Here is a 14,831-nt window from a genome sequence, read left to right as displayed (position 1 = left end):
GCACATAGCCATGCAATATCCATAGAAAAAAAATTGGTAGTAAAATTTGTCATTCTAACAAAGAGCTCTGTAACTTTAAATGTGGTACTGTTATAAGATGCCATCTGGGTCACAATTTAGGAATTTTGCCTGAAAAAAAGGCCCGGCCGGATCAACTATAAGTGTAAAATGGAAGTGTAGAAACAGTAAGAACTCAGCTACGAAGCAGTAGACCACACAAGCTCACAGAGATGGACTCTATCTTGTAACTAAAATTATTCACTACAGAGTTCAAAACAACCTAAACAGAGTTATTTGTTTGGCAGCCTCTCACAAGCAATGTGCAATGGCAAGTGTCAGCTGGAGTGGTGTAAAGCACTACATTAGTGGACTCTGGAGGAGTGGAAAAGTATTCTCTAGAGTGAGTAATCATACTTCAATACCTGCAGTATTATGGCTTTGGTGCAATTCAGGAGAACACAACCCAACACACAGAATGTATATTGAAGTGATGGTATGGAGCTGTTTTTTTTTTAGGGTTTGGACTAAACCCCTTAGGAAATTCAACATTCTGCACAGAGATGCAGCCCCAGTAAACACCTTTGCAATTAACTGGATCAGTTGGAGGTAAGTTGGAGGACAATGTGAGTTCCAAACGTTCCCGGCAAGGGGTCGCCACAGTGGACCATCCAATCCGCACGCAAGCTTGAAACAGGTTTTACACCGGATGCCCTTCCTTATACAATCCTTCCATTTTATCCAAGCTCAGTACCGGCACTGAATCCAGTGGGAATCAAAAAAGGGCCTTCCACAGAGCAGGCGAGAAACCTATCACTGAGCCAAATCTTCTTTTTACTGAATGGACAAAAATTCCCTCGAACAAATTCCTAATTCCTTATAGCGTTTTTAGCTATGAAGGGAGAATGAACTCTAATGGTCAGATTGATGATCACTATCTGCCATATAATGAACCAAAAAACAGAAACACAAATGTTTTTGGTCTGCAAAAAGTCATAGTGATACCAATCATTGGAATGCCTTTGATTAATTTGGTTGCGGGACAAATGTGGTCAGTCATACTTCTAATAATTCAGTCTAATTTTCATGTAATGTAAAAGTTTTTTTTTTTTATTTGACAAATAAGTTTTGTTTTTGGACTAGAAGTAGACTATTAGTCATGTTAAAATAGAAAATTGCTCAGAAATCTGACAATTTTGATTTATACATATTTATCACACATTTTAAACTCATTTCCCTATTTTGTTTTTGTTGACGATGACCATTGTGAAAAAGTGCTATATACTGTAAATAAAACTGAATCAAACGAAATAGAAATCTACCTGTCCAAATATAAAAATAGAACCCCCAACATCTGTCATTTGCTAGCATAAGTTTGTTAGCGATATAGCTAGGTAATATTAGCTAACAACTTTAAATGGATCTTTAATTCACTCTACATATTTTGTTGGTAAAAATCACAGGAACAATTCTGGCAGCTCTCTGACACACTTATCAAAACGTTTCACCCATAATGTGAGAACTGCTTTCTGCATCTGCTGCAATTCCACTTTCAATGTCCTTGATTAGAGATTTTGATTAAAGGTTGACTGTAAAAACCCACAAAATTATAAGTAAACTTATTGCCAAATAGAGCCCAATATTCATTTAGATTTTTACAGTTTACTGTAGTTAGGTCTTAGTTTTATATGGTTTCAAATCCATCTCTGAGACCTCTTGTAAAAACAGTCACCTCAAATTCGCCTTTCTTCAGAGGAGACCATACTGTAAATGGCAGATCCTGAATTTCATCATGTTGCCAAAATTATGATCAGAATTGCATGCCATGGTCAGATCAGATCAAAATCATCATTAAAAATGTTTTAGCATGAGCATGTGAAAGCTTTGTTTGGCCATCTAGTATGTAATTTCGTAGATTACTACTTGCCCAGAGTGAGATATTGCACCATCATGTGCCAACCAATCAGTAACACAATCTGAAACAAACAGGAAATACTACATCCATGGTTTTGAAACACAGTAAAAGGTTAGCAACCTTTTTTCTCATTTTAACATGCTTACTTAAACCAAGATGTAGTCATGGGAAAAAGCAAGTAACCCTGCTTCAATTATATGTTTTTATTTATCAGGGCCTCCTGTATTTACTCGTTGGCTCTCCCCAAGAACAAACAATTAACCTTACGGGGTAAAAAAACAAAAATCCATTGAAGTAATCAGTCAAAATTTTTTACTCAGTTCAACAACACAGTAATAAAAGATAGCACTGATGATTTTAGGTGCTAGAGGTTGAGGTGGATTTTCAGGTGGAGTTTCACCACTGTAAATAGGTTTAAAAAAATTCTCACAGACCTTTGTTACATTTTATCATGCCACATATTTGTGTAATAGCTAGATATTTTATTAGTATACAATATACCTGGTTATTAAAAATAATAAAACTGTGCTCAGAGATGTAGCTGTATATCAGTACCATTTTAACTTTTATTTCTTCTTATTTAAAAGTAACATTTTATTTAACTTTTGCTAAACATTATTTACAATATTATCACGAATTGACACCTTTATATCCATAGGTTGCTACTGAAATCCTGATTTTTACAGCCCTGTCATGGTATATTTAAAACCGTTGAAGCAAAAAATGAATGTTCCAGCAGCCATTAAATAGATGTAATGTTAGGAAGAATCCAAAATGGCGCCAGTGTTTGTGGCTTGTCGTATGTCTTACTTGTATTTTGATTATTACTTTTATTTGCTTCACAAAATATCTTCTTACTACTAGTGTATGATCGCCAATCACTACTGAATCTTCGTTGGTCTGCAATAGATTGGGGGCAATTTGACCATGAACTACGCGATTCTCTCCCGCCACTTACACGGCGATACAGGTGTTCCAGGAAAATTCAGTGTCCCTATGTTTCCCCGGTCGCACGCCGATTTAAATCATGACGTCACTCGCTACCTAACGCCAAGAAGGCGAACGAGGTGTTTAACAGTTTTTCTCTCGTTTTAAAGTGTTTTTACGAACTTTGTAAATTAAACAGATAACCTATGCAAAATAATCGAGTGTCTTTTCGCTTTTTTTTGTATATTTGAAGATAATTCAGACGTTTTAAACCGCTGAAAAAGGCTGATTTGCTGGGTACGTACATTAAGCTGTGTGATGATAGATGTGATACTGATTCATTCTAAATATATTTAAGGTTATACTTTGTAATTTATTATAGCATGCAACTCAAGGATAGAGTGCCTACTAGTGATAACCTCGATACTCTTTTCCCCCCCACTCATACATCCAGTTCTATTAAACCAACTGGTGTACTGTGCATATCAAACAAACAGTTACAGCGATTATAGGACACCACACTGATAGTTATTCATCTTATTCACGTATATCTATCTATCTATCTATCTATCTATCTATCTATCTATCTATCTATCTTAGCACCGCAAAGGATGGGGATGATGGGGAAACACGGTATCCTGAAAACCATGATATACTGTATGGATATCCATGATAAAACAGACATACATAATTGGAACAGTACATATCATAATAGCATTTTTACATTAAATAATGTATCTGAATTGGTTCTTTTTCTTTAATTTCACAAAGTATGAAAACTTGAAGTTTATTACAAATGTTAACTGGGTGAATTGATTTCCAGGAGTCTCTTGTTAAAAATAAAGTTTTTTGTTTTTTTTTAAACATCATCTCACTGTATTACCTAAGCACACGTCTCTGAGTCAGTTTCAGACATCTCTGATATTTCCACAGCCAGTAGGGAGGGGGGAACCGATTTTCCTGATGCCCAGGAAAATGCGTTTCCCATACTTTAATTTAAAAGACAGTGTTTTTAAACCATTCTGATCACTATTTTATCTTTGCTACAGGCACACATACTGTATCTCTGACTCAGTTTCAGACATCCCTGATACTTTCATAACCAGTAGGGAGGGGGAAACTGATTTTCCTGATGCCCATGAAAATATGTTTCCCATACCTAAATTGAAAGACAGTGTTTTTAAAAAACATTTTGTGTATATTGTGTTACCTGTGCCCCATGTACACGTGTCTCTGAGGTTTCAATTCAAAAGACAGTGCTTTTGAACATTATTTTATTGTGTGTCTATGTATGTCTATGTCTATGTATACACTATGTATATGTGTATATATGCACACACGTATATATTGTATAGTTGTGTGTTGGGGGTATCTGTTCAAAAGGCTTAGGTACAGTGTTATCTGTAATACAAATGTTATACAGTGGGGCAAAAAAAGTATTTAGTCAGCCACCAATTGTACAAGTTCTCCCACTTAAAAAGAGGAGAGGGGCCTGTAATTTTTATTATAGGTATACCTCAACTATGAGACAAAATCTGAAAAAAATCCATAAAATCACATTGTAGGATTTTAAAAGAATTTATTTGCAAATTATGGTGGAAAAATAAGTATTTGCTCAATAACAAAATTTTATCTCAATACTTTGTTATATACACTTTGTTGGCAATGACAGAGGTCAAACGTTTTCTGTAAGTCTGTCTTGTAAACCATCCTGTATATTAGCTCTACTTTGCACTTCATTTCCAATCAAACCAGCTCAATACACTGATAACCCAGTGCTACTTAATACATTTAAGATTTGGTATCAGTTTAGACGCCACTGGATCTGCATCAGCAATTGGTTCATTGCATAAAAATAATTTGTTTCCCCTGTCACTTTTAGATTCAGCATTTTTATCATGGCATGACAAAGGCATGACAAATTTTTATAATTTGTATGAAGATGGTGTATTTAAAAGTTTTGCTAGTCTGTCCTTGGAGTATGAGCTGCCTGCAGCTCATTTCTTTCGTTACCTGCAAGTTCGCAACTTTGTATCCAAGCGTTTTCCTAATTTTTCTTCTATACCAACCAGGCAGCCCTGGGAAATATTATCACATTTAATCCATATCAGCGAGGTGTGATAACTCATAATGGCGGAACATCACGGCGAAAAAGCCGAGCGACCTCCCGCAGCTCGGGGGCGCTTGGTAGGTGAATCTAGCTGGGGACAGGGCTACCCATCACGGTTAGACAACGAACAGGTCTCCGGTGTTTCGGGGCGATGCCGAGGCACGGGACCTCGGGACTACCGTTGCAATGTTCTCAGGGCTAAGGGACAGCGTACTCCAGCAGCCGTTAAACTAGCTCCGGAGGGCGCTAAGGGGAACACGGGTTCTACGGTTTTGCCGTTGCGCTGTGGATTACTGGGACCAGGCGAGCGCGTTTGCAGACTGCCTGATCCAGCCATTCGCACCGTTTCTGGGACCAACGTAAAGGTACAGGCGTGTCGCACGGTCCGAGTAAAAATAGGTGAGCGGGTTCATTCACATGAATTCTTTGTGGGTAACATCGTGGAGGATTGCATTTTGGGGTTGGAAATTTTAGAAAGATTAAATTAACAGAACTCTGCGTGGTAATTTCGGGTTAGCCAGGTTGCTAATACCCAAACCACAGCCAGACATGTTAGTAGCACACACCCGGGGGACACACGGAACTTCCAGTAATCGCGCCATGTAAACATAATAACACAATATATTAGTATTGTATACTTGAATCATTACAGGACAGTACAATGGTTACTTGCTGGGGGACAGAGGATACCCTTGTCTGCCCTATTTAATGACACCCTACTCTAAATCCTGATCCTGGACCATAGACACGCTATAAACTGGCTCACAGCCAAACACGGGCCAAGGTGGAGATGACCATAGGGATCCTCAAGTCTAGGTTTCAGTGTCTGCGTGGGCTCTGGGCCAGTCCAGAGATAAGAGGAAAGAGCCACCCTCCTTGTATTAAAGAAGATGGCCCAGAGGAACCTCTACAGATTTTTGAACACAACATAGATGGAAGACTTTTGAGAGACAGGATTTGTCAAAATTACTTTTATTAAATTGTTTGCAATGGTCTGCTGTGTAGTTAATTTCTTTATTTCCTGAAAAATAATGAAAGTAAAATGAAATAAAATGTGTTTTTTTAATGACATTGCTTTATATACACAACACTTTTAACATGCAACAGATTAATATACGCACAAGTTCTCACCTTAAGGCGATGCTCCAGTAACTCAAGTGTTGCTTTTTTAATTGATAGCCTTTTCTCTTCCATTTGAAGCTGTATAAGGTCCATCTTATTTGTTTTTGAAGATGGATCTTATTCAGCTCCTTTGCTGGCAACTAGGAAGGAAACTAGGAATTATTGATTCTGTCAGACAATAAAATTTAAATATGGACAACTGCACACAAATTCTTACATTGCTTACATTGTGCATTGAGGTTGAAGGGCCTTTATCCGTGGAGAAATCTCCAGGTATGTACTAAACAATGACAGTTTGTTACTCTAATGTAAAAAGGGGGCATGCATTATAATAGTATGCATCATACCTCAGTGGATCTACCAGCATTGTCCACTTCTGTCACAGCAGATGTGGTCTCTTCATCTTTATCCTTTAGTGGAAATATGCAAGTATACATTATCATGCAAAAAGAAAAAATAAATTTTAAAGCAACTAAAGGTACCTGACAACAAAACACTTACAACTGTGACAGACTGTGTTCTTTCTGTAGGGTCCAATAATACAATCCCTTTATCAGTACCTATAAGAAAATACAACCCATTAAATTCTCAATATTATCAAAGAAAAAAACCATAATGCAGGAAAAAACATGTCAAAGTAATACAACTAAGATCACAGTAGCCTATACATCATATGTAGTTAAATAAAGTAAGCCTGCATAAAAACATAAAGCACGTTCAAAAGCCTTTAAGTGACAGAAAACGTCATTTATTAAGTCGTATAATGAAAATAAATAGTGGTAAACTTACATTTCACCATGTTAGTTTCACTGGTTGCCCTCTATTAAGGGACAGAGCCAGCTCCTCAGATCGGGTGAGGGGAGGTGGTGAAGGGCCCCCGCCAGTTAGATGGGCTTCAACCTTCTTTCTATTAGCTACATGACAGAAAAAATATACTAAATCATGTTTGATAAATAGTTCAGTGATCATGTAATTAAATATTACCTTTTTTGCAGAACATTTTTGTGTTTCATTTCCACTTGGCTTCTGGTTGCAAAAGGATTACACCTTATTAAATAAGAAACCATATATTCCTAGTCAGTATACATTGGTATTTTAACCTAAAGAAATGAATGACAGGAAAAGTAAATGCTTTCATTTAAACAGTCAAAAGAATGCGAAAGGGGTGTTTAATTATTTTGCATTATAATAAAAGGGGAGGCAATGTCAAATTTGCAATTTAATACACCCACGCATTTACTCTGTCCCTTATTTTTTGCCAAGCCAACTCTCTTTTTTTAGGCGATGCAGCCGTATTGCTTTTTTTTTCATTATTTTGCTTAAATTCCTCATATGTGTGCATTAAAACCACTGTGAAGTATGCCGCTGTCTTTTTTTCATTTTGATTTTCCATTTTGACTCGTGAAATCGGCGATCCATTAAAAATGTCTTTATGAATGCACCGTGCACGTGCACTAACTCTGGGTAACCAGTAGGAGGTTGATTAAACTTACTTTTCTCAGGGGTTTTGGAACCGACATCCTCGCGGTATGCGGGTTTGGGGTTAATTAACCCAGAGGTTAAGATTAACCAAATGGTAAACCAAGCTTTCTGGAATACCCCCTTGGTTCACGACCGCATTACTTCCTAGTGTTCAGGACCGGCTCCAGACAGTCCTCGGGTAGAGGATACTCTGTGACGGTAGTCACGAATGAGCTCGGGATCAAGGAAAAAACACGCTAGGATCCAAGATCGACCAGGTACTGGGTACCTCTGCCCCGAGGGCACAAGTCGAGGATCCGTCGCACGGTGTAGGCAGGAACACCGTCAATGATTCGGGAAGGAGCAGGGGGGGTGGGTGTAATCATAGGTGTGGTGATGAAGGGTTTTATTTGTGATGTATGGAATATGGGGTGAATCCGGAGCACCGCAGGCAGCTGGAGCCAATAGGTGACAGGGTTTATCCTTAGGGTGATGCGGTATGGGCCAATAAATCGAGGTAAAAGTTTTCGTGACTCAGTGTGCAGATGAAGATTCTTTGTTTATAGCCATACCCTGTTACCTACTTTGTACAAGCGTCCCAGAGGGTCCCGAGGGCGATGCTCGGTGATGTAACTGGTGTTGTCGTGTTGGATAGCAAGGTTGGCTTGATTCCACAGCCGTCGACATCTGCGGACCAACTGTTGGGCCAATGGCACGTCAACCATAGCAAACCTCAAATGGGCTTAAGCTGGTAGCAGAGGAGACGTGGAGGTTGTGGGACGTTCTGCCCATGTGAGTTAGCGGGCCCAGGAGCGCTGGCGATCAGAAACAAAACATCTCAGGTAGCGCTTCAGCTGTTGGTTGGTCCATTCCATCTGATCATTAGTCTAGGGATGGTAACCAGATGACAGACTACAGGTGGAATTGATTAGATGGCAGAAGGCCTTCCAGAACCGGGCAGTGAACTGAGGCCCCCTGTCCAAGAAGTTGTCTTTGGGGAACCCATGCAGTCAGACTACGTGTTCCAATATCAGCTCAGCTGTGTTTTTTGCTGAGGGGAGTCCGGTGAGAGCCACCAGGTGCACTGCCTTGGAAAACCAGTCGACGATGGTTAAGATGGTGTTTTTTCTTTCTGAAACTGGCAGGTCCGTGATGAAGTCCAGGGCGATGTGCGTCCAGGGCCGTCGAGGAACAGGGAATGGTTGTAGTTTTCCAGGTGTTGATTGATTTGTGTCTTTGGCCCTGGCACACACCAGGCACGCCTGAACGACTTCTTTGCTTATGGAGCGCTACCAAAAAGCTCGTCTGATGAATGATGGGTTCGTCTGGTCCCAGGATGTCCGGCGCTGGTGGATGAGTGGCCCCATTGGAGAACCTCCATTCTTAGACATTGGGGGACCTAGAGTTATCCAGGCGGCACGCCTGCCAGTTCAGGCTCCGCAGCCTGTGCCTGGCGGACCCTCGTTTGCAGTGTAAGGGTGCAATGTAAGGGTGTAAGGGTGCGATAACTCGTGACGATGGAATGACAGGCACGGGGTCCGCCCGGGAAAGGTCTTCATCATGCTGGCGTGATAGGGCATCGGCCTTGGTGTTCTTCGACCCCGGGCGGTATGATAGGTGGAAATTATATTGTTCAAAAAATAATGCCCACCGTGCCTGTCGTGGGTTGAACTGTTTTAAATTCCTGATCGTAATGAGGTTCTGATGGTCGGTCCAGATGATGAATGGCTCACTGGCGCCCTGGAGCCAGTGACGCCATTCCTCCAATGCCCACTTTATGCCCAACAGCTCGAAAATGGGAATGAAGGCCTGGTCAATGTGGTTAATGGTGCTGCAACTGTACTGTAGCCCCGGATAAAGCGACGGTAGAAGTTCGCAAACCCGAGAAAACGTTGAAGTTGTTTGAGAGTCCTGGGTAGGGGCCAGTGACGTACAACTTCTAGCTTCTGCGGGTCCATGGCCACACCCTGGGGCGAGATGACAAATCCCAGGAACGGATGGAGAGCTTGTGAAAGGCACATTTTTCCAGCTTGCAGTGCAGTTGGTGAGCGAGCAATCTTTTTAGCACAGCACGTACATGTTGAATGTGTTCTTCGAGGTTGTGAGAGTAAATCTCTGAGGCATGTCTCTGAGGATGTCATTTATAAACTGTTGGAAGGCCGAGGGTGCATTGCAGAGTCAAAATGGTATGACCAGGCTCTTATAATGTCCGGTGGGTATGATGAAAGCAGTCTTCCACTCATCACCTTCTCTAATGCGGACCAAGTTGTAGGCGCTCCGTAGGTCCAACTTTGTGAACACGGTGGTACCAGAGAGGGCGTCCAGGGCTGAGTTGGTGAGTGGTAGTGGGTGTCTGTTTTTGATGTTAATGTTATTTAGCCCCCGATAATCGACGCATGGGCGAAGTTCGCCCCCTTTCTTCTTGACGAAGAAAAACCCCGCGGCTGCAGGCGATGTGGAGGGCCGGATGGTTCCATGACAAAGGGCGTTGGTGACGTATTCTTCCATCGCCTGCGTCTCAGTGGTGGATAGCGAGTAGAGATGGCCGCGGGGAGGAACGGAACCCAGCTGAAGTTCTATTGCTAGGTCGTATGGGCAATGAGTTGGGAGGTGGATAGCTCGTCTCTTGCAAAAAACTTCAGCCAAGTCCAGATAGGCGACGGGGATGGTGGTGGTGTTGACGTCGGGGGGCTCAGACTCCTTGAAACACGTCCCAGTCTGTGCCCGTAGGCAAAGTTCGTTGCAGGTCGGCCCCCACTGGAGGATCCGGTTTTGGATCCATGAGATGAGGGGGTCGTGCATGAGTAGCCATGGATAGCCGAGGATGATGGGAGGTGAGGCGATGGGGGTGAGGTGGAACTGGAGCTGTTCTTGATGCTGATCGATGGTGAGAGTGAGTAGTTGAGTCTGGTGAGTGATCAGGCTAGATAAAAAGGGCCGACCGTCGACGAACTGGCTGGGATAACCCCCATTTCTTTGGCATAAGTGGAGTCAATGAAGTTGCCTGCGGCACCGGAATCGATGAACGCAGTACTTCGGACTCGTTTGTGGCCAAATTGGAGGGATACCTGAACCATAAGACGAGAGGTGGTGGTGCCGGTAGTGGTGGAGATTTGAAAAGGGCCCTGTGAGTCTCTCCACTGACCCACAATAGGCGCACAGACCTTCTCTAAACCGGCGTGCGTGTTCGGCTACGGAGGCGCGTCCTAATTGCATGGCTTCCCCGGCTCTGGTGTCAGCCACGGCGAGAGGTGGAGAACCGACAGGTCCAGTAATGGTGGTAGTGAAGGTTGCAGGTGCTGTGGGGTAGGAGAATGTGAGTGCGGGCGGCAGGGTCCTCGGGGGCTGGCTTTGGACACGAGAGAAGGCACTGATTAATATGTAGAGCGAGCTGGATCAGTCCTTCGAGTGTGGCGGGAAGCTCTTCTTCCGGCGAGCTTGTCTTTAATTCGTGAAGCCAGCCCCTCGTCCCCCCAGTTGGTCTGTACTGCGAGGATATGAATTCACTGTATGAATGGGCGGTGTCTGTGTCCGCCCGAAGAACTGCCGTGGCCCACTCAGCTGCCTGCGCGGATAGCAACAAGACAAGAAGAGCAATGCGTAGCCGGTCGGTGGAGAACTTGGTGGAATTGAACTCAAACCCCAGATCCAGCAGTGTCAAAAACACACTACACTTCCCGTCCATGCTGTCCCATCTATATGGAAGTGCAAGAAAAACATTGGAGGGGGGGGATTGGCTTTCCACAGCCGCACGGAGCTCCGCATTCTCCCGCCGGAGCTCCGCAACCTTGCAAGGCCGCGACGTCTTGGAGGCCCCGGCACAGATTAGCGATCTCTCTGTTTAGCTTATTGATAAGCTTGGTGGGCTGATTTACCACGCCACAGAGATGAGCATGATCCGCTGGGTTCACCGCGGATGTCTCAGTCATTCTGTCAGGAACTAACCTTAGGTGACCAGAAGACGTAGCTTTAGCGGTTAGCCCTTTGTTGCGTAAATGGTAAACCCAAATGCAGAAGAACATGAGTAGGCAGGATAATCATGCTGTTTAGTCTAAGGACTCTCACAAATGGGGAGCAAGGAAAAAGACACAATCTAACCCGCATCTTATAAACACACACTCAATCTGAAAGCAAACCCAAGAAAGTGAGTACTCACGAATCGGCGAATAAATCCGAAGTGGCATGGGCGAACTCAATGACTGAGCGATGTGTTGTGGTTTGTTTACTCCTTTTATGCTTCCTGGTTCACGACTGCATTACTTCTGGGTCCTAGTGCCGGTCGCGGACCGAGTGTGCATGACACCTAACATGATTGGTATTTAAAAGGACAAAAAAAAAGGAACAAAAATAAAATGATACTGTCCCTGTAACACAATAAATAACATTGCATGTGCTATTTTGTTTTTTATTTTTATTTATTGTTTCTTTTTTCTAATTGTCATAAAGTGCAAGGAATTCAAATGTGCTGTGCATGTTCTGTCAGAAGGGGGAGTTAAAGAACCTGGAAAACAGCTGAGGTCAGGATCTAACTACCCTGGATGGCTTCCTTGTGCGTGTGTGTGTGGTGTAGTGTATGTAATATGTGCCCATTGTGTGTGTTTTTTAAATGACCCAGAATATCTGATCTCCTGTTGCGTGTACCAAGTTTGACGTGTACATGTGCAAGTGTGTTCGAGACATGCAGCAAAATTTTTATTAAAATAAAAAGCCATTGACATTGATGTCACTGAATATGGCATAAGTTTAAGGCATCATCATGGCTGGACATGTCTTTCACTATTGCCAGATGTGCTCAATATACAACCTGTGTGCCTATTGAGCATGTTAAGATCTCCAAAACTATGGTTGCTAATGTCACCCAATGTGGATCAGGTAATAGTGCAGGCACATGGGCCGGTAGGATGTATAAGTGTGTGTAGGTTAGGGTTAGTGTGTTAGTCTAGTATGTTTAAGATGTGTAGTCTGTGCAGTATGTGTGTGTATAGTGTGTGGGATGTGTAGTATGTGTATTTAATTGTGCTGATGAATAGTGCTGATTGGAAAAAAGGGCCTTTAGAAGGGCCTTTGCACATTAATGACATTAGCACTATTAAAACATGCATTATTAGAGCAATGGCAATGGCTGATGTCATAGTGCTTGGGCCCTAAAAATCCCAAGAGGAACAAGAGCACATCTCACCATGACATCAGCACATGACACCATTATCAGAGCGATAACATCATAGTCATGGCGACATTGTGCTGATGTCATAGTGCTTGGTCCCTAAATCCCCCTTTATACTCCAGATGAGTAACATTTTGCAATTATTACTCACTTGTAAAAAATATACTAAAACAACATATGAAATACAAAATCCAGAGAGTGGAAGAGACAGTAAATACCATAGTTCTGTCGAAGGCCAAAACAAAGGCCCAAAAAATTGGACAGCCTTGCAATTCTGTAATTTTAAAACTTTATAAATGTACATCAGATGACAGATGAGGCCCCCTGTGCTCTGAGTGACTCAACAAGGCTAAACATAAAGGGATAAAAAAATTGTAAAAATGAAAATAGGTATAATTCTGAAGGTATTGTTTTTGCCCTACTGAGAGAGCTTGACTTGTTTTTCTTCTTGACCCTGCTAAGACTCTTGAAGGTGTAGGTTTCTGATGTGTATGAAGAGCTGGACGTTTAATTTCTTTTCAGTGTCAGAGTCTCTTTATTTCTTCGTACGCACCTTTCAGATTTCTTTTAAACTAGCAAAGCTGACCTTCAATGCCATCATAAGCCATCATTGACATGCTTCACATGACATGGCATTTTCTTAGGAACACAGTATCAAGTCTACTGCATGCATATGATGATGCAGTGTTTCCTAATAAAGAACAGCATTTACTCCGTAGCCTAAGACAGATCACGATGATAACAAAAAATAAGAAATAAACACATTACATACTGTTTGTTTATAATAAATGATGGTTAAAGAGATGCTGTATTTATGTATAGATGCTATATTTTTTTAATGTGTATACCGGTTAAGAAGGACAAGCTGCAAGAGCCACACACCAAAAGCAGATAAACAGTTACAGATAAAGAAATGCATCATTACATTCACTATTGTGTTGTAAACCTGCAGAGCTGAGCTGCCTGAAGGAGTTCTTTACATTTAACAGTTTATGTGTGTTTATATTACATGAAGTCACTTATGAGTTATTCATTACAGTTTTCTATATTTGGAAGTGCAGAAAGAGTGGCACTTGCTATTGCAAGTGGGTAACAGTGTGATGAGCTTGATTGTTGTAATAAGGAATGTCCTCTTTTAGGGAATTGTACATTATAAAGAGCAACACATAAGCAAAGTTGAGCATGAGTTGTGTTTTGTTTTTGTTTTTTTAAATATGTCAGGCTAATATGTTTAAAGAAATAATGCACTAATGTGTTATGGTATAAGCTGTGTGCTGGCAAAAGGAAAAATTCTTCTGAGGGGACATCATCACTTCCCTGGTGAGTAAATCTATAGGACGTGTTGTCTATTTTGGTCAAATGAGTCAAAATATATTGGCAGCACACATCACTGCCATGATGGATATTCTGTGATATATGGAGATGGATCATTGGTGCTTTCTTAGCCCGAGAGTAATGACGAAAACTGCCAGCGCCTTAAGATTCAATAGCAGACATCATTTTGTAACTAATGACCCCAAATACAAAACAATTCAACACACTAAATGGTTCCAGCACACAAAGTTAAAACAGGACATAGAATTGAACTCTATTGGCAACCTGCAGTCTGGTGATTAAGCAGCCTCCGCAGTATCATAAAAGCTCAGACCCTGTCACGCCTCTACTAGGACTGGCCGCCAACAGAGTGCTCCTTTCTTGCTGTTCAGTTCATGTTTTGTTTAGTTTTCCTTGCTTCGACTCCCCTGCTGTTGCCAGATGACAAATAGACACTTTAAGATCCAGAAGTTTTAATGTCAGATCTGAGCATGATGCAGGTATTGTGACAGCTCTGTGCTGTGACTCAGCAGTTAAGGCACCGGACTGATGAGCTAAAGGGTGGTACTGCCAAGCTGCCACTGTTGAACTGTTGTTGTTAGGCAAGACCAAAACCTTCAATAGCCCAATTGTACATCACTGTTGAATGAGTACATTAACTCAACTGTCTACAAGAGTATGTATCACAGTTAAAGAATCAGAACCAGAATCAATTTATATGCAATGTTTTTGTGTTTGTAAGAAAAATCATTAAGCACACACACACCTCAAATGGGACACGTAGGTGCAGTTGTAATTTTAAGGTACATTTAAAATGTAAC

General features: G+C 41.7%; 1 long non-coding RNA gene across 1 annotated transcript; it reads right to left on the bottom strand.

Moving 5' to 3' along the window:
• Positions 1 to 6,355: 6,355 nt before the first annotated feature.
• On the bottom strand, positions 6,356 to 11,801 carry LOC128519911 (uncharacterized). Its single transcript, XR_008357887.1, has 4 exons — positions 11,689 to 11,801; positions 6,861 to 6,985; positions 6,573 to 6,631; positions 6,356 to 6,481 (listed from the first exon to the last, which is right to left on the bottom strand). It is a non-coding gene; the product is annotated as an uncharacterized LOC128519911 (long non-coding RNA).
• Positions 11,802 to 14,831: the final 3,030 nt, after the last annotated feature.

This window comes from Clarias gariepinus, chromosome 4, assembly GCF_024256425.1.
Source record: "Clarias gariepinus isolate MV-2021 ecotype Netherlands chromosome 4, CGAR_prim_01v2, whole genome shotgun sequence".
Taxonomy (NCBI): domain Eukaryota; kingdom Metazoa; phylum Chordata; class Actinopteri; order Siluriformes; family Clariidae; genus Clarias; species Clarias gariepinus.
Note: the sequence above shows the minus strand (reverse complement) of the source record. Positions and strands in the feature narration are given on the sequence as shown.